At 54.1% G+C, this 19,477-nt stretch overlaps 1 pseudogene; it reads right to left on the reverse strand.

Moving 5' to 3' along the window:
* LOC131586345 (uncharacterized) overlaps positions 1-19,477 on the reverse strand; it is a 982,094-nt pseudogene that overhangs the window by 482,114 nt on the left and 480,503 nt on the right.

Raw genomic sequence — 19,477 nt, forward strand, 5'->3', positions numbered from 1 at the left:
CACCATGCACATCATCCCCCATACTGGGGGTGACTGGGAGCAACTGGGAGCATGCTGGGAGCAAATGGCATTGTACTGGGACTGACTGGGTTGATCTAGCCAGAGGCAACTGGGACCATCCTGGGAGTGCTGCCATGTGACAGGGATCATACTGGAGCTTACTGGGCTCATATTGGTGTTGAAGGGGAGCAGCTGGGATCTCTGAACACCAAAGGTTCCTTTCCTGCTCACTGAAGAAGGAGCTTCTCAGTATCCCTGTGTGAGGGGACCTTCACCTGAACCAGATGCTGTTAGGAGAAAAAGCTGCCTGTGCTGGAAAATCCCACACAACAAGTCAATGCCAAGAGAGCATTTTGCTTTCACAACTTCCCTCCTGGAGCCACAGTCCTTTTGGATCACACAGCAAGCAAGAGAACAGCACAAAATACAAAGCTGTGTCCAGTTTTTGGCTGGATGAGCGAACAGAGGGAGTGCCAGGGTTCACTGCCACAGACTCTCCTCTTGGGGAACAGATCCCCCCCAGGCTCCATTCCAAATGCTGTGCACACCCTGCTGGCTACAAACAATCCCTTTTTTAAGAAGCTGTTGGCAGGAGCTCTCCCAAATAAATGGCATCTTAATGGCAATTTTCATTAAAATCAACTCCATTCCAAATGAAGAACAATAAGCCCACAGCAATCCCAAAGGCACATATGGTGCACCTGGGGAAATCCTCGACTTAGGGGCCCAGTGGGTTAAAAAATACCCATAAGAAGCCACAGAGTGCAGAGTGCAAACTGCAGCAACCACTTGCTGGATCATTTTGGCTGTGCTGCACACATCTGCAGACTGTCTGTCCCCCTGCAAGGACAGAAGGACACCCGTCAGGGGCTGGGCTGGCTGCTGAGAATGCCTCGGGCAGGAGGATCCTCAGGCAATGAGCAGGCGCCCAGAGCCGCTCTGACACTGAGGCCTCTGTGCCCCACAGCAACGGGAACACCACAAGGACACGGCAACGTTCCTGTGACATCACAGCAGCAGCTCACCCAAAAATTGCCTGGAAGGTTCTCCTGGGTCACCAAGGAGCACAAAGGATCCTCAGAGGGCACAACCTACTGCTCAAGGGATCCAAGAGGAACTCAGAAAATGCAGCAAATGAGGACACCCCACAGCCCAGCCTGAACACTGAGAAGGAACAAAGATGTGACCAAACCAAAGGAAACACAACTTTTGGTCACTGATGCTTCTGACTAAAACCAGTGTCTCGGTTCTAGAAGACAGGTGTCTGCTAGGGAAAGCAGGAGCCTCCCCTGGAATGAAAATGTAGACCCCCTCCCTCTGAATTAGTATAATTCTGAAATCAAGGGGCTTTCAGGCAGAGATCTGGGGATAGGAATAACAGTTCTTTACTAGTATAACCAGGCAAACAAACAACAATAACTACAGCAATAACAAGAAAACAGAACCAGGGACCCCGTGACAGCTTTCTGGCTGAGATGGGATGGAGGAGAGGCTTTGTTTCACAAACCCCCTCGGGCAGTCAGTCCCAGTGCTCCTGCAGGGCTCTGAGGAACAGTCGGCTGGAACAGCAGGGATGAGCTGAGATCCTGGGCTGGTGGCTGAGGTGTATCAGCAGCTCCATGGCGGTGCCTGGCACTGCCACACGTCCCGGCAGGACAGGGGGTGCGAGGTCACCAGCAAAGAGGGCAGGAGGAGAAGAAGCAGCAGCTCCGTCTGGGTGATGGCAAAATTCCCTCGTCTCCACTGCAACAGCTCTGCGACCAAAGTGTCCTTCTCTGAAGCTGAAGAAAAGTCCACCAAGCTGTGCCCACCCTCCTCCTTTCCTGCCCCCTTCCTCCCCTGGGCACGGCCGAACTATTTGTGTTCGTCAATCACCCACCAAGTACCCACAGTTAGGTTGTCCCCGCAACTAAATGCTAAAAAATCCACAGGCAATCAAGAATAAAAAAAAAAGACACCTACCCCCAGTACCTGCCCCTGGCAATGACCTGAGATGGGATTGAATATAATGACAGGGCCATGGCCAGACCCTCATGTTCTTTAGTCCCACATCATGTCATTGCCATAGGCAGGAAAAGGTACAGGTGTCTTCCCAGCATGGATCACAGGGAACATGGATCACCAGGTCTCTGCCAAACTTGAATTTTCCAAGGGGGGATGAAGCTGGAGCAGTGCACAAAGCTCTTCCTGTACTTTGGGGCATTTGCAGAGCTTCCCTTACTGGTGCCGCCGTTGGTGTTGGGTAAAGGTAGATCTCCAGGTGAAGCTCTTCCCACACAGGGAACACTTGTAGGGTGTCTCCCCAGTGTGGACGCGTTTGTGGGTGTTGAGGCTGGACCTGTGGCTGAAGCTCTTCCCACACTCAGGACACTCGTAGGGCCTCTCCCCAGTGTGGATGCGCCGGTGCCTGATGAGGTGGGAGTTGTCCTTGAAGCCCTTCCTGCAGTCGGGGCAGCGGAAGGGCCTCTCATCCGTGTGAATCCGCTGGTGCTCGAGGACATGGGAGCTGCTCCGGAACCTCTTCCCACACTCAGGACACTCGTAGGGCCTCTCCCCAGTGTGGATCATCTGGTGGATGGTCAGCTGGGACCTCCGGCTGAAGGTCATCCCACATTCCCCACACTCGTAGGGCTGTTCCCCGGTGTGGATCCTCTGGTGGCAGATCAGGCTGGAGTTCCGGCTGAAGCTCTTCCCACATTTCCCACACTCGTAGGGCCTCTCCCCAGTGTGGATGCGCCGGTGGGTGATGAGGTTGGAGTTTCGCTTGAAGCCCTCCCCACAGTCAGGGCAGCGGAAGGGCCTCTCATCTGTGTGAATCTGCTGGTGCCTGAGGAGAGTGGAGCTCCTCTGAAACCTCTTCCCACACTCACCACACTCGTAGGGCCTCTCCCCAGTGTGGATGCGCTGATGCGTGATGAGTTGGGAGCTCCAGCTGAAGCCCTTCCCACATTGCTCACACTCATAGGGCCAGTCCCCAGTGTGGATCATCTGGTGGCAGATCAGGCTGTTGCTCTGGCTAAAGCTCTTCCCACACTCCAAGCACTTGTAGGGCTTCTCCCCATCCTGAAGCTGCTCATGGACCACCAGCTCGGAGCCCTGGCTGGATCTCCGGCCGCCTTCCCGGCACAGGGTGGGTCTTTCCTCCTCAGAGCACCCTGGGATGGGTTTGGAGCCTCTCCTCCTGCTGTGGGATGTCTGAAGCTTTTCCTCCCCATTGGTTTCCTGCACTGTGGAGCTGCTCAAAATGGCCTCTTCCATGAGGTTCTGCAGTGAGGATTTGTCCTCCCTGGTCTCCATCCTCAGCTCCTTCTCTGGGGGAGGAAGGACAAGGAGAGGATGGGATTTGCCTCCGTGCCAGAGGGAAGGGGAAGGAGATCCCCCCAGTGCGTCCCCGGCAGGACGGCGTCGGCAGCGGGGTTGTCCTGCAGCCGGGGGCCATGCTGGGCTGGGAGATGGAGCAGGAGAGAGGGGGAAAGGGGCACTGACTTCCTCCTCACCTGCCTGGGTGTCCTGGGGCATCTTCCTCTTCCTCGCAGCCTCCTTCTCCATCCAGCCAAGGTTTGGGAATGGGAAATCCTGGTTTGCGGAAATACAAGGGATGAGCACATTGAGTTTGCAGGTCCCTCTGTACAAGCTCATCTCTAGAAGTCACTGGACATCTGGGGTCCATAAAACCTCCAAAAAACACCAAGATTCAGCCCTGAAAATTCCTCCCAGGAGTTCCCCATCTCTGGTCTCTCCTGTTTGGGGTTCAAGGGTTTCCCCCCTGTCCCAGCTGCTGGGAGTCACGCTCGTACTGGGGGTCCTTTGTCTGCTCGGTCCCTGCCATCCCCAGGGTGCTGGGAGTGCCAGGAATCTGAAAAGTTCCCCATTTCCATCTCCCCACTTAGGGATGGTGAGACCCCCCAAAGTCCCCCCAAGTAGGATTTTCCACTCAGCTTTGGAGTTCCACATTCTCCAAACATCTCCCCCCTGCAAAATGAACCCAATCCAGGGACCCCCCCAGGATATCCGGGCAAAGCTCCCACTCCCCGATCACCTGTGGAATGGTGGGTGATGATCCCACAGGAGAGGGCTATGAATTCAGGGAATGCTCGACCTTGTGGTTCCTTCTCATTTCCCTGATCCTCCTTTGTCCGTCCTCTTCCTCCCTGTCCTCCCCTTCCATCCTTCCTCCTCCTCTTCCTCCCTAACCCCACCTCCTTCTCCTACTCTCCTACCATCCCCTCTCTCTCTCCTTCTTCATCCCCCCTCTTCCATCCCTCCTCCTCCTCCCCCAGGAGCAGTGACACCCTCGGTGCCCCGTTCCCAAACCCCTCACAGCCCACGGCAGGAGCGGGGATGGAGCCGGGACAGGTCGGGATGGGCAGTGCGGGGCTCTCCGCTGCTCCCACCCGCTGGGGACGGGGGGAACCCGGCCCGGGGAAAAGGAGAGGGAAACTGGGAAAACTGGGGGCTGCAGATCCAACCTGGGGCTGGCTGGGGACCCTGGCTGGGGACTGCCAGCCCTTGGGGCTGCTCTGGGGAGATGCGGGAGGGGGGAACACAGAGAGGGCTGGGGGATCCCAGGAGTGGCAGTACTGGCAGGGACTGGTTTGTACTGGGATCATACTGGGATCATCCTGGCAGTGGCTGAGATCGCACTGGCTGTGTACTGACATCATACTGGGATCATACTGGGAGCAGCTGGGCCCATGCCAGGAGAGACTGCGATCACACTGAGGGAAACTGGGATCATACTGGGATCATACTGGGATGATACTGGCAGTGAGCAGGAGCCTCCAGGGGGCAACTGAGACCAGGTTGTGAGGAACTGGGAATATGCCCTGCGCTCCCCAGAACCCCGGGATCGCCCCCCATATGTCCCATAAGTCTCCTCCAAACCCTCCAGGATCCCCGAGTGCCCCCTCAGCGCCCGTTCGAGGCCCCCCAAAGCGTCCCTGGATCCCTGAATGTTCCTGACCCCACAGATTCCCCTTCCAGACACTCCTGGGAATTCATCTCCCATCATCCCACAACACAGTTCCGCACCCAAACCTCCTGCCATGCCCCGCCCCCTAAAGAGCCCGGTTACAGCTCCCCAGGTTCCCCCCAAGTGCTCCCGAGCCGTATACATTCGCCCCTAGCACCTGCAGCACGGCTCGGACGCAAAAGTGTTCTCCAAGCGCTTCCCCACACCGCCAAACGCGCCTTCCGAGCCACTTCCGGGACTACAGCTCCCATCATGCTCCGCGGCGCCCATAGAGCGCTATTCCAGCCGGGACTCCATCTCCCGTCATGCCCCGCGCCTCACCGGAATCCATTGGAGCTGCGCCTACAACTCCCGTGATGCTCCGCGGCCCCATTAAACCATATTATACCGGCGCCTACAACTCCCATCATCCCCCGCGGCCCATAGATTCCCTGTTACAGCACCCAAGTGCCCGCCCGGACCCCGAAGGGCCCCCAGATTCCCCTCCCTGACCTCCAAGTGCCCCCCTGGACCCCCAGGTGCTCCCCCGGACCCAGAATTGTCCCACAGAATCCCTAAGTGCCCCTCCAAGTGCCCACCCGGCTCCCCCACGTGTCCTCCATACCCCCCAAGTTCTCTCTAAATTCCCTCCCCAGACAAAACTGCCCCAAATGTTCCCCAGAAAAGTCCCCATGGACCCCAAAGTTGCTCCTTTTACCCTGTCTGAGAAAAATTTAAAAAATATGACCAAAGGACTAAAAATAATAATTAGCATAAAGAGGGAGAAATAGTGGTCAATTAATTAATGAAGGGAATTGTGATACTTTGAACCAAGCACAGATACTATTTTTAGTCGCTAAAAATTTATCAATTCTGTTATAGAAATATAAAAATTAGATTATAAAAATACAGAATTATTATAAAAAGTAAATTTTTATTTTTATTAATTAATTAGATTTTAATTATAAAGAAAAGTTGATAAATGTTCTCAATATTTTGGGATGTGAATCCCAGGTGGGCGATGTCAGACATGCTGAGGCTCGGGGTGAGGAGCAGGTTGTCCAAACAGGGGCAGCCCACAAGGGGCTCATTCTTCTCTGTGACCAGACCTCCTAAGGAGACATTCAGCATCAGGATCACTTGGGGAATGCTTCTGTCATCTCTTCTCTCAACTAAAAACTAAAAAAAAATATGCCCTTGATTGTAAAAAAAACCAAAAACTGGTGGATTTTCAAATCTTCCTCCTTAACAGAACTCCAAACTGACTCCAAGCAGCTGCACAAGCCTTGGACTTGAAGACAATGGAAGGAAGAGAAAGAGCCCCTGAGGCTTTCTGTATTTTAATGAACCCCAGGCTGGATTTGGGGCTGAGTCCAGGACCCTCAGGCACTGAGAGAAGGTTGAAGGAGCTGCTCAAGGAGTCAGAAGCAAAACTCCAAGTCCCTTGGAGCATCCCTGGGCCCCACTGACTGCCGGCTCCTGGCACACTCAGCCATGGCATAGTCCAGTCTCACGCTGGGACACCTCCTGCACCAAAATTCTACCCTGGCAGGGACTTTTCTTTCTCCTCCCCTCCAGGCTGAACCTGCCAAGCTGCACTTTGGGAAGGTTTCTTCCTCGTGCCACTGCCCAGGAAAGCTGTGTCTCCTGCTGTTCACAAACAGAGAAGGGCTGCTGGGGGATGTGGTGGTTGGAGGCTGCCTGGGGTACAGTGACCATGAAATCATCGAGTTTTGAAATATTCTATGAAAGAAGGAGGGGCATCAACAAAACTCCTACACTGGAGTTACGAAGAGGAGACTTCTGCCAATTAAGGATGCAGATTTGGGGAGTACCAAATAAGCTACTGATTTTTTTAAGGGAAACAGCCTTTTAAATCAAAGGATTTCAGGAAGGATGGACACAGTTCAAGAAAGAAATCTTGAAGGAGCAGGAACAGCCTGTCCCTCTGTGACAAAAAATGAGCTAGTGAGGAAAATTACTGACCTGGCTGGGCAGAGAGAATTAGCAGGAACTCAGGGAAAAGATGAGTGTGTTTCACCTTTGGAAAGAGGGACAGGCAGCCCAGGAAATGTTTAAGGATGTCATTAGGTCATGCAGAAAGAAAAGTAGAGAGGTGAAATTTCAATTAGAGCTTAACATGGCTGCTTCTGTGAAGGATAATAAATACGTTTTTATAAACACATTAATGGCAAAAGTAAGGGTAGGGACAACCTCCATTCCTTATTGGGGGGGGATATGGTTACCAAAGATGAGGAAAAGGCTGAGGTACTCAACACCTTCTTTGCCTCAGTTTTCAACATTAAGACAGGTTTTCCCCAGGACAAGTGTTCTCCTGATCTGGTACATGGGGACAGGGAGCAGAAGAGCCCCCTGTAATCCAGGAGGAAGCAGTCAGAGACCTGCTGAGCCACTCAGATTCTTACAGGTGGATGGGATGGGATGGGATCCATGCTAGGGGGATGAGGGAGCTGGTGGATGAGCTCCCCAAGCTGCTCTCCATCATTTCTCCTCATCAGTCCTGGCTCACTGGGGAGGTCCCAGAGGACTGGAGGTGCCAGTGTGAGCCCATCCCCAAGAAGGGCTGGCAGGAGGCTCTGGGGAACTGCAGGCCTGTCAGCCTGAGCTCGGTGCCTGGTGAGGTTTTGGAACAGATCCCCTTGAGTGCCATCCCACGGCACCTCCAGGATGGCCCAGGGCTCAGACCCAGCCAGCGTGGCTTTAGGAGGGGCAGGTCCTGCCTGACCAACCTGATCTCCTTTTATAACCAGCTGACCCGCCTGGTGGGTGCGGGAAAGGCTCTGGATGTGTCGAGCTGGACTTCAGCAAGGCCTTGGACACGGAGAGCCACAGCATTCCCTGGAAAAGCTGCAGCCCACGGCTTGGACAGGAGCACTCTTTGCTGGCTGCAGAACTGGCTGGAGGCCGGGCCCAGAGAGTGGTGGGGATGGTGCTGCATCCAGCTGGTGTCCAGTCCCTGGTGGTGTCCCCAGGGATCTGTGCTGGGCCCAGTCCTGGTTAATATCTTCACTGAGGGTCTGGCTGAGGGGGTCGAGTCCAGCACTCACAAATTGCAGATGACACCAAGCTGGCTGCGAGTGGGGATCTGCTGGAGGGCAGGACAAGGAGACACAGCCTTAAGCTGCACCAGGGCAGGTTTAGGCTGGACAATAGGAAGGAGTTCTTCCCAGAAAGGCTGATTGGGAATTGGAATGGGCTGGCCAGTGGGGAGGTGACAGAGTCACTGTCCCTCTCCAGTGGAGTGCGGGAGTGACATCAATCTGTGCTTAATAACTGATTTTACTTTAAAACAATTGCTTCAGAATTGATTCCTGTTTCAGCCTGAATGTCTGTGGTGGTTTTGTATTAGTTGATATTTGGTGAGGAGAGAAGAAGCCAGCCATGCAAATGATTTTTCTAGGAGGGAGCTGCCAAGAGCTTCCTCTGTGCTTAGCAAAAGCAATAGCTGGCTGGCTCTGAGAACTGACAACCTATGAAACCATTTAGAAGCTGGATCCTCCTGTGTGAAATCCCCATTTTGAAGACAGGCAAGCCCAGGAAAGCTCTCTGTTGTTTCCAGCTGTGAAGAGTTAACTGGGTGCTGGTCAGGCCGGCCCTGCTCCAGCCTGGCCTGCACCGAGCCGGGCTCCGCCAGGCCCCGGGAGCGGCTCTGGGCTGGGCCAGGCCCCTTCACCACGGCCCGCACGGCCCCAGCGGCTGCCGGGCACAGGGAGGGGAAGCCATCGGCCCGCAGCTGGAACTGAAGGGAGCAGGGGCCTGGGACCAGCCATGGGGGCAGAACAGCCACGACTGTTCTGGCTGGACCCCCTGAGATCTTGGCACAGCCCCAGCACGGTCTAAAATCCATCACTGTGACTGCTTCGGCCACTGCCCGGCAGAAACCATCATGACCATCTGCAGGTCTGGGTGAGATATTAACTCTTTCTGTGCACATATGAGACCTGCAGACCTCGATCCTCCCCTTGGGTGAGAGGAAAGGACAGAGTGGGAGACTAATGCCACAAGTATGGTAGGCTACACCTGTCTTCATATGTCATTGAATTAGAGAAAAACTCTCTCCAGGGCAAATTATGCAACACTTTGCCTCACAATCCATCAGTCTTAATTACAATGAGAGGTAGATCCTAATTACAATCCAATTAGAGCAAATCAACATTGTGTAAATGGCAAGAAGAATTTGCTTGTCAACAGATGAATATGTCCCACTCAAGAATGAACAAAATCTGCCTTTACTTGGAAGAAAGTAGACATGGAGCAATGCAGTATTTGGGTTTTCTCCAGTGATAAATGGGGCAAGAAGCTGTAACAACTAACCTGTTTTACAGAACACAAGTACTGATACAGCCAATAGTGCACCACCACTGAAGGGATCTTCAGAACATTCCTTTATTTCTTAACAAGGAATGGGCAGCAAAATGCTGGCATTTATCTGAACTGGAAGCCATGTTCCTCTCCTGTTTCTCATTGAGCACACTGTTCTTTGCAGACTTCACTGTGCAGCCCATCAATCCTCTCTTGGCCAATAGCTAAATGGCACAACTACCAAAACACAGGTGCCAGCATCATCACCCCAGCATTATTCCAGCACTGCTCTGCTGGTGCACAGCAGCACAGAATGGCTTGGCTTGGAAGGGACATTTAAAGGCCATCTAGTCCAGTGCCCTGCAGAGAGCAGGGACACCTTTAGATCAGGTTGCTCAGAGCAGGAGCTTGAATGTCAGCAGGGATGGATGCCCACCTCTCTGGGCAACCTGTTCCAGGGTTTCAAAACCCAGTGTAAAAAATATCTTTCTTATGTCTAGTCTGAATCTACTGTCCTTTAGATTGAAAACATTCCCTCTCAGTCTTGTCACAACAGGCCCTACTAAAAATTCTGTCCCATCTTTTTTACAAGCCCCCTTAAAGTACTGAAAGGGAGCAATCAGGTCTCTGTGGAGCCTTCTCTCTTCCAGGCTGAACACCCCCAGCTGTCCCAGCCTGTCTCCAAAGCAGAGGGCCTCCAGCCCTCAGAGCGTTTTGTCCCTCCTCTGGACCAGCTCCAACAGGACCATGTCCTTCCTGTGCTGGGCACCCAGAGGTGGATGCAGTACTCCAGGTGGGTTCGCACCAGAGCAGAGGGGTGGTGGAATCACCTCCTTCAAGCTGCTGGGCACCCTCCTTTGGAGGCACATGGCTGGCTCATGTCCAGCCTCTCACCTTGCAGCAGCCACAAGTCCTTCTCAGCAGGGCTGCTCTCCATCCCTTCATCCCCCAGCCTGTGAGATCAGCTGGGCTGGGACCCTGTCATAGCCCTTGGACAGAGCTGCAGGGCAGGATGAGCTCCCTAGTGAAGAAGGCAGATCCCACTCCCCACACAATTCCACCCTGGCCATGAGGTCACAGCAGCCTGTGGGGTGACAGCAGGCTGAGGTGACAGCAGGCTCTGAGGTCACAGAGGTCCCAGAGCCCCGTGGTTGCACAGCACCACAAGGACCGAGCAGTCAGTCCTTGACCACGACTGTTGTGGCAGCAGCGGCGGCGGCAGCAGCGGTGCTGACATTGGGACAGCGGTGTCAGGACAGTGGTGGCAGCAAGAGCTGCAGGACTGGCAGTGGGCAAGGCACCATGGCCTTTGCTCTGCGCCTCCTCCTCCTGCTCCTCCTGGCAGTGGCCCTGCCTGACAGGGCTACCCAGGCTGCTCCATGGCGAGCAGGGCGAGCAGGTGAGCCCGCGGCCTCGGTCCCCTTTCCAGGGACAGTGCTCCCTTCTCCCTGGGAAGCATTGGGGATGGTTTTCCCCAGGACTGAAGGGAGGGTTTCCTCTGTGGGAGGGAGAGAGGCCTCAGGGGCCCTGGGCTGGTCCTGCTGCCCCTCCAGAGATGTTGCACGGGGCCTGCAAAGAGGGTGGAGAGTGACCAGAGCCAGCCCAGAGCTCCCCAGGCCCCTCTGCAGCTTTGGCCATGTCCATTGACATCTGGCTCCCACAGCCTTACCCAATCACCTTGCAGTGCCCAGTTCCCTAAGGCAGAAGGGGGTCCCAGCACACCATGGAAGGATTCTGATCGATGCTCCCTTCCAGATGAGGGTGGTAGGAAGGCTTCTCAGGCAGCTTGGCTTCATGATGATTTTCTGCCTCTGAAGCACCATGCAGGTATGTTCTCACTGTCCCAACAAGGAATAATCATTGACAACCTGTCAGGAACCAGGTGACAGAAGCTTCTGTGGCTGTTGAGTTACAGGTGTGTCTGCAGCAAGGACATTTCAAGCTCCTTTGCTGGTTGCTGCACACATGCCCAGCTCCCATCACAGGGGTGAGTGGTGTGTCCCTGCTGATCCCACAGGCTGAGGCCTGGTTCTGTGGGATCCATTCATCTGAAATGGAAATACTTTCTGTTAAGGTTCTCTTAAAGGGAGGAACAAACCTACAGAAGACAAGATGCTGAGTGAACTGGATAGACGCCATGGTGGGTCCATGTCCCTCAGCCTTCTCCTGAGACTCAGCAGCCGGGGGCTTTCCCTGCACATCGGGACATGCCGTGCCCAGCATGGCAGGAAGGGATCCATGTCAGCGTCACTGCCCCACTGCTGCTTTCATGGCCTGCAGGGCTGTTTCCCAGCCTGGCCTGGCTGCAGCTTCTCCCCAGCCTCTGCAGGAAGGCATTTGGCATCAGCTGACAGGGAGCCCAAACTGCACCGTGGTCCATGCACACCCTGAGATCCCATGCAATTTCCCAGTCTTGGGGTAGATGTGGAATGGCAGCTCTTTGGAGGAGGGAGGGCCCTGGCCTGGCTCCAAAGTTTTGATGTCTTCCTCAACCTTATCCATGACTTTGACAAGTATTGCCTCTTGAACATGCCACCTTCCTGTTGGGGAACAGCCCCACCTGATCCAGCTGTGGCTCTTCCTTTCTCCAGAGATGAACCCAAAGGCTGTGCTGAACGCAGCGTTTCCCGGAGGAAGCAGTGGCTCATGGGCAGCCTCTGCTGCAGGAAGGGAGGCCATGCCAGGCACAGTCACAGTTCCAGGAGGTAATTGCTGTGTCTCTGGGCCTGAGCCCTGCTGAGGCTTGAGCTGCCATCTCTGCTGCTTGGCTGTGTGAGCACAGTGCAGAGGAATTATCCTGAGCAGGCTCAGGTCACTTGGCTACTGAGCAGTCTTGCTGGGGTCCCTCCATGGGAGACACGTCCCAAAACCTGGCAGCTGCTGCAAGGGGTGCCCATGGTGGGGAAAGGGCTGAGGGGGAGGGTAAAGCTCCAGTGTGTCCTGACAGGGCCTGGCTCTGTCCCCTTGGGCTGGGGGAGCTGTCCCAGCTGAAGGAGAGAGGGCAGGAGGGAGGTTCCGTTACCTGTGGCACTGAATGCTGCGGTTTGGCCCAAGGCCTTGGGGTTTCCTCTGTGGGAGGGAGAGCCCCTGGGCCCTGGGCTGGTCCCACTGTCCCACCAGGGATGTTGCACAGGGGCTGCAAAGAGGGTGTTGAGAGTGACCAAAGCCAGCCCAGAGCTCCCCAAGCCCCTCTGCAGCTTTGGCCATGTCCATTGACATCTGTCTCCCAAGGCCTTACCCAAACCCTTTGCAGTGTCCAGTTCCCTAAAGCAGAAGGGGATCCCAGCACACCATGGAATGGTTCTGATCTGTGCTCCTTTCTAGACAAGCGTGGTAGGAAGATTTCTCCAGCAGCTTGGCTTCATGAAGATTTTCTGCCTCTGGAGCCCCATGCAGGTATGTTCTCACTGTCCCAACAAGGAATAATCATTGACAACCTGGCAGGAACCAGGTGACAGAAGCTTCTGTGGCTGTTGAGTTACAGGTGTGTCTGCAGCAAGGACATTTCAAGCTCCTTTGCTGGTTGCTGCACACAAGCCCAGCTCCCATCACAGGGGTGAGTGGTGTGTCCCTGCTGATCCCACAGGCTGAGGCCTGGTTCTGTGGGATCCATTCATCTGAAATGGAAATACTTTCTGTTAAGGTTCTCTTAAAGGGAGGAACAAACCTACAGAAGACAAGATGCTGAGTGAACTGGAGAGACGCCATGGTGGGTCCATGTCCCTCAGCCTTCTCCTGAGACTCAGCAGCCGGGGGCTTTCCCTGCACATCTGGACACACCATGCCCAGCACAGCAGGAAGGGATCCATGTCAGCGTCACTGCCCCACTGCTGCTTTCATGCCCTGCAGGGCTGTTTTCCAGCCTGGCCTGGCTGCAGCTTCTCCCCAGCCTCTGCAGGAAGGCATTTGGTATCAGCTGACAGGGGGCCCAAACTGCAGCACAGGCCATGCACACTTAGAGATCCCTTGCAATTTCCCAGTCTCAGGGTCGATCTGGTGTAGGGGCTGTTTGGAGGAGGGAGGGCCCTGGCCAGCCCAAATAACCTGGCCATTCTCCTGATCCTTATCCATGACTTTGACAAATATTGCCTCTTGAACATGCCACCTCCCCAATGGGGAATGGTTCTGTCTGATCCAGCTGTGGCTCTTCCTTTCTCCAGATATGAACCCAAAGGCTGTGCTGAAGGCAGCGTTTCCCGGAGGAAGCAGTGGCTCATGGGCAGCCTCTGCTCCAGGAAGGGAGGCCATGCCAGGCACAGTCCCAGGAGGTAATTGCTGTGCCTCTGGGCCTGAGCCCTGCTGAGGCTTGAGCTGCCATCTCTGCTACTTGGCAGTGCCTGCCTTTCAGGGATTTTGCACAGAGCATGGAAAAGGTGTTGAGAATGTCCAGAGCCAGTCCAGAGCTTTCCTCAGGCCCCTCTGCAGCTTTGGCCATGTCCATTGACATCTGGCTCGCACAGCCTTACCTGACCCCCTTGCAGTGCCCAGTTCCCTAAGGCAGAAGGGGATCCCAGCACACCATGGAATGGTTCTGATCTGTGATCCCTTCTAGATTGGGATCGTGACATGGAGCATCTGGAATTGCTGGTAAATGGCGGTTTGAAGACCTTGCCAGATGCTGGAGGCAAGTTCTCAATGTCCCTTTCTGCACAGAATAATCAGTATCAAGGTGGCAAGAGCTCACTCATGTGCCATTTCCCTCAAGAGTCTGAAGGTTGATGGATTCTGGAAACCTTGCCCCATTCCCTTCTGGAGCCCTGAGTGATTCCACAGCATCGCTGTCAGTGGGAGGAAGGAGCATTTAGCTGTCAATCTTCTTCCCATGTGCAATATCAGTGTCTCCTTCCGTTTGCTCTGTGCAGCCACAGAGAAGAGCAGAGAGGGAAGGGCCGGGCCCAGGGCTGTGCCCCGGGGCTGTGCCTTGTGTGGCTCCTTTCTGGCCCCAGGGAGCCTGAGATGCTCCCGCTCTAGCTGCCAAGCCCTGGCCCTGCCTGGGGCTCAGTTCAGAGCTGCTGGCAGCTCCAGGGAGTCCTTTCTCCCCTGACTGCCGTGCAAGGGGTTCCTTCCATCCCATTGTGGGGCCACTGCAGGCACGTGGTCCCCCTGCTCCTGCTCCTGAGTGGAAGGCAGAGATGAGGGAGTGCCTTGGAGGGCAGCAGTCACTCAGGTGCACTCACTGCCGCTCTGGCCTGAAGAAGAATCTTCAGCAGTGTCACGGGAGCTGTTCTGTTCTGCCTTTCTTTGCAGATGAACCTGATGATGAAGATGATCTGGATTCCCCGTCCATATCAGTTACTGAGCCTGGTGATGAGGAAGATTATGAGGGTAGGTGAAGGCCTTTCCCCCTGGGAGAGCTGCCAGCTCAGAGCCCAAAGCTCGGCCAGGGCGGCATCGCTGCAGGTGCCAGGACAGAGCCGTGCACGTGTGTGCCCTCGCTCTGCGTGATCCTCTCGCTGCTCCTGTGGCTCAGTGCTGCCTGTGCAGATCAGCAGAGATGAGAGAAGCTTCTGTGGCTGTTGAGTTACAGGTGTGTCTGCAGCAAGGACTTTCCCAGCTGCTGAGCTAAATTCTGCAAGCAAGCCCAGCTCCCTTCACTGGGGTGTGTGGTGCGTCCCTGCTGACCCCACAGGCTGAGCACTGGTTGTGTGGGATCCATTCCTGGAAAATGGAAATACTTTATATTATAGTCCCCTGAGAAAGAAGAACAAACCTATAGGAGACAGTAATGTAGCAATGGGGGAACTCAAATATCTGGACATAATCCTGAATGATCTGGAGGGACGCCGTGGTGGGTCCATGTCCCTCAGCCTTCTCCTGAGACTCAGCAGCCGGGGGTTTTCTCTGCACATCTGGACACACTGTGCCCAGCACAGCAGGAAGGGATCCATGTCAGCCTCGCTGTCCCGCTGCTGCTTTCATGCCCTGCAGGGCTGTTTCCCAGCCTGGCCTGGCTGCAGATTCTCCCCAGCCTCTGCAGGAAGGCATTTGGCATCAGCTGACAGGGAGCCCAAACTGCAGCACGGGACGTGAACACCCTGAGATCCCCTGAAATTTCCCAGTCTCGGGGTAGATCAGGTGTAGGGGCTATTAAGAAGAGGGGTGGCCCTGGAGCATTTCCAAAACCCTGGGCATTTTCCTGACCCTTATCCATGTCCTTGACAAGTATTGCCTGGAGAAGACCAGCACAGGACAGAGAAATTGTGCCATTCAAGCTCAGGGGGTTGAGCAGTCTTGTGCCAAGGGGTGGCAAGGTGCCTGCAGGCCCCAGCTCTGGGGGAAACAGAGAACGTCCTGGCTGTATCCAGCGTGCTGCCAGCTCAGCAGTGGAGCACAGCACGGCTCACGCTGCCCATTGCTCCCACAGATGAAGCTGGCACCACCAGACAAGCTAACAATATCTGGAGAAGCATGAGAAGAGTTTTTTGCTGGGGAACACAGTGTTTGATTAAGTTAATGGCCATTGTGGCTGGTGGAGCACTTTTCCTGATGATGTGCTGTGCTGGAATCTGGTATTGGTGGAAGAGAAAACGGTGAGTGTTTTGCTGATCTCTGCCTCAATCAGTTTCTTGAAAGGCTGCTCATAGTCAGGAAACATTCCCAGTGAGGCTGCTGTGGACTTGTGGGTAGTCAGTGGTTGCCCAAATAACTCTGCTGAGAGTTCTGCTGCTGCCCAGGCCTTTCATTGGCCTCTTAATTGCTGGGCCTTGTCCTGGGGAGCCCGCTGGGGCTGCAGCCAGTGCTGGCTGCCACTGAGGCTGCCTGGCCAAGAGCAGCCCCAGGAGCAGCAGGCAGAGGCAAAGCAAGGTGGGCAGGAGAAAGAGCGGGGACGAGATTGTCCTTGAAAGGCAGAGGTGCTCTGGGCCCCACTCCTGGCCAGGGACCCTGCTCAGAGCCATCCCCTGCTCTCCAGGGCCTTGAGGGGCAGCTGTCCAGCTGGGCCAAGCTGTGCCAGCAGCTCCAGCCGTGCTGGGGAGCCTTGGCAGCTCTGGGCCCTGCTGTGCTGGAGGGTCCCTGAGTGCCAGCGGCAGCTGGGGGCCTCAGCCACCTCCTCTCTCTACAGGAGTGCCTCTGCATCTTCAGAAGAGCAGCCAAAGATTTTAGTCTAAGAGAAGCTGACCTGTTATCCTCGCTCTTCACATCTCTCCCCATCTGCTGTGCTGTGGCTGCATCCCCATCTTGATGGCATCCCAAGACCCACACCTCTCAAGCGAGACCCTCTGCCCCTGAGCCCCGTGGCCCTGGTCCCTGGCCAGGACTGAAATTGGGCAGACCCTGTACACCAGAGCAGGGGTTGGCCCATGTTTTTTGTTCTAATAAAGAGATGGAGCTCTCACCCCAGTGTCTGGCTGGTACCACCAGCAAAGCCCACACAGCACCAGCCCTGGCTGAGCTCCATGTCCAGGAGCAGGCAGGGCTGACCATGGTGTGGGCAGGCAGGAGCCAGGCAGGGGCTGCTGTGACCAGCGGTGGGGCCCCGAGAAGCTGGGGGAGCCCATGCTGAGCGTCGCTGGGCTGTGAGGGCACATTTCCTTCAGTGGCATCACCTGGGCCTGCACCTCATGAGGCACACAGGGAAAATTTGGGCTCTCTCCTAAGGTGTGCAGGGATCCCCCATGAGGAGTGCAGTGGGGTTAAATTGAGAAGGTTTTTTACTCTTCTCAGCACAGTAAAGGGGACACTCTTGGCCGAGTTTTGCAAAGCTGGGAGGAAGCCTCTTGTGAGCCCTTGGGCCTGGCCTGTGGGCACAGCGGGCAGGTGGAGCCCATCCCTTGAGGCCAGTCCGGACTGCTCGGGCCGGGCTGGGCTGGGCCAGGTGAGCCAGGCCATTCTCTGGGGCACAGGAGGCACCCGGGGCTGTAATTGAGGCCGTGGCTTCTCACCCTGAAGGGAGACTGGCTCTGCTGGTTCGGAGGGCACAGCTCAGATCCCAGTTCCCTTTGTAAAGCTGCTGGGGAAGTGTTGAGGGGCAGAGAGTTCCAACCCTTCTCACTGGGAAGCTGGGCTGATGCTGTGGGTTTTTTAAATTTTTTTCCCTCTAAATTTGTGTCCTGGCAGAAAGTTAAGTCTGCTTGCTCTCAGTCAGCCCCTTTTCTGCTTGGTGCTATTATAAATGAAATTAAAATAAGACAACAAGAGCTATTAGGTTAACAGCAATTTAATAACAAGGGGAAAAAAAAGATACAATTTAGTGAATTGAATAGAAGGATACAATTTAATAAAAGAATACTATTTAGTGGCCTGAATAGCAATTTGGTATAAAAGGAAAACAATTTAGTAAAAGAGTACAATTTAGTGAATAACTTCAGATACATAGATATATATTTGTGAATATAATTTGCCAGTAATTATGATTAAAGCATAAGCAAAACTGACCAGGGTACAGGGAGGGCTTCTCACCCCGCCTCACATACCAAAACAAAGTAATTCAAACTAAAATTATATACTGTATGCTTATACCTATTCATTAATGTTTCCCATAAGTCTCCTCCTATTTCCAATTCATTGATTTAATATCACTATTCTTCATGGCACATGCTTCACTTGTTGCTAGGGGGTCTTCTGTCTTGTTTTGGTGGTTTTTTGGACGAAGGCTTACACTCATCCTCGTTGTCCTCTGGATAACCTTACAGGCTGTGCATGAGTCCTAAGCATTGTGTTATGTAAGTAAGCATTGTGCTCCACTAATTAGTCTTATATTTTATAATTTTCATGCCCTATGCCTAAAGTCATTCTAACTTTATCCATCTCAAGGTCGATTTTATCTTAGGACATTTCTTATCTCAAAACTACATCCTGTACCTTAATTTTAACATGTAACATCTGTAGGGGGGCTACATCTGCCTTGTAACACCAATTCCCTTGATTGCTCCTAATAATAACTTTCCAAATAGTTACAATTTAGTTAGCACAAATCATTTTCATTTATTACAGGAGGGTGTGAAAACAGGAGCATTGTTTGGCGTGGCCTCCTCTCTGCCTTTCACACCTTTCAGTGCTTTGACCCAGCCCAGAGCTTTCTCCAGGAGTGCAATGAAGCAGCTGTTCCTGCTCCCAGCTCTGGCTTTTTCCAGTCTCTGACCCTGACTGGTTTTGTCCCTCTTGCTGTGCCCTCTGTTCCCCTAGGGAGCTGCCCCAGGCTGAGGGATCAGATCCAGGCACTGCTGCTGCTCCCTGGGGACCAGCCCCAGTTTGGTTGTTGCTGTCAGTGCCAGCAGAAGCGGTGGCTGGAGCAGCGGGTGCTGACAGTGCCCCAAGGCCCGGGGCTGGAGGGGTCCCTGGGCTGGGGCTGGGAGGGAGCTGCCCCTTGTTCTCCCTCTGCCTCACGCAGAGCTGGGCCGGGCACAAGTGGGGCAGCAGAGCCAACAGGGAGCCTGCGAGTCTCTTCCAGCCGTGCCTGCTCAGAGTTTGGCCTTGGAGCTTCAGGTGGGCAAAGGCAGCTGCTCTGCTCCCTCTGCGTGTGCCCGTGTTCAGCAGTGCTGCTCCATCAGTCTGTGCCCAGCAACGGGGAAAAGCCTCAGCCCTGCAGGGCCAGGAGCTGCCGGGCTCTGCCTGAGCAGCTCAGCCAGCGGGAAGGGAGCTGCTCCACACGGGAACCAGGAGCAAAGGATGTGCCTTTTCTAGGACATGTTTTCTGTAAAAAAAAACCCCAAATAAACAAAACAAAAAAACAAAACAAAAAAGAAAACATGAAAAAATATGAAAGATAAAAATTACCCCCAAATGTGTAGTGAAAAATGATCTATAACTCTGGAGTAAGAAAGAGGTAACCGATCTTTTGAAAAAGAGAACTCAGCTTTGATTTTAGTTCCTTAGTTTGTACACGTGCTAGTGGAAAGGATCCATTAGCTGCCTTTCTTTACAGATTTGATGGATGTTTTCCAATATTAAGATATTTTACACTGCAGTTAAAGGAATAGGAAATTGAAGTACATGTTCTTCATGACTGTGTCCTGAGCGTAAAAATTTTGCAGTTTGAAACTTGGACCTAAAGTGTTGCAAATGGAAGTGATAAATCCCAATGGACTGAGTGAATGCAGCTTTTCCTATGGGATGTGCAGCACTCCAAGGACTTCCTCAGTGGGGCTGTGGGTGCTTGGAGCTTTGTCCTGTGCCACTCCGGCATGTCATGAAATGGGACTTCACCTGCCACCAGCCCAGGTCACGCTCTGCCACCCCAGCTCCTTGGACCTTGTGTCCCCAAAG

This window comes from Poecile atricapillus, chromosome 19 (genome assembly GCF_030490865.1).
Source record: "Poecile atricapillus isolate bPoeAtr1 chromosome 19, bPoeAtr1.hap1, whole genome shotgun sequence".
Classification (NCBI taxonomy): domain Eukaryota; kingdom Metazoa; phylum Chordata; class Aves; order Passeriformes; family Paridae; genus Poecile; species Poecile atricapillus.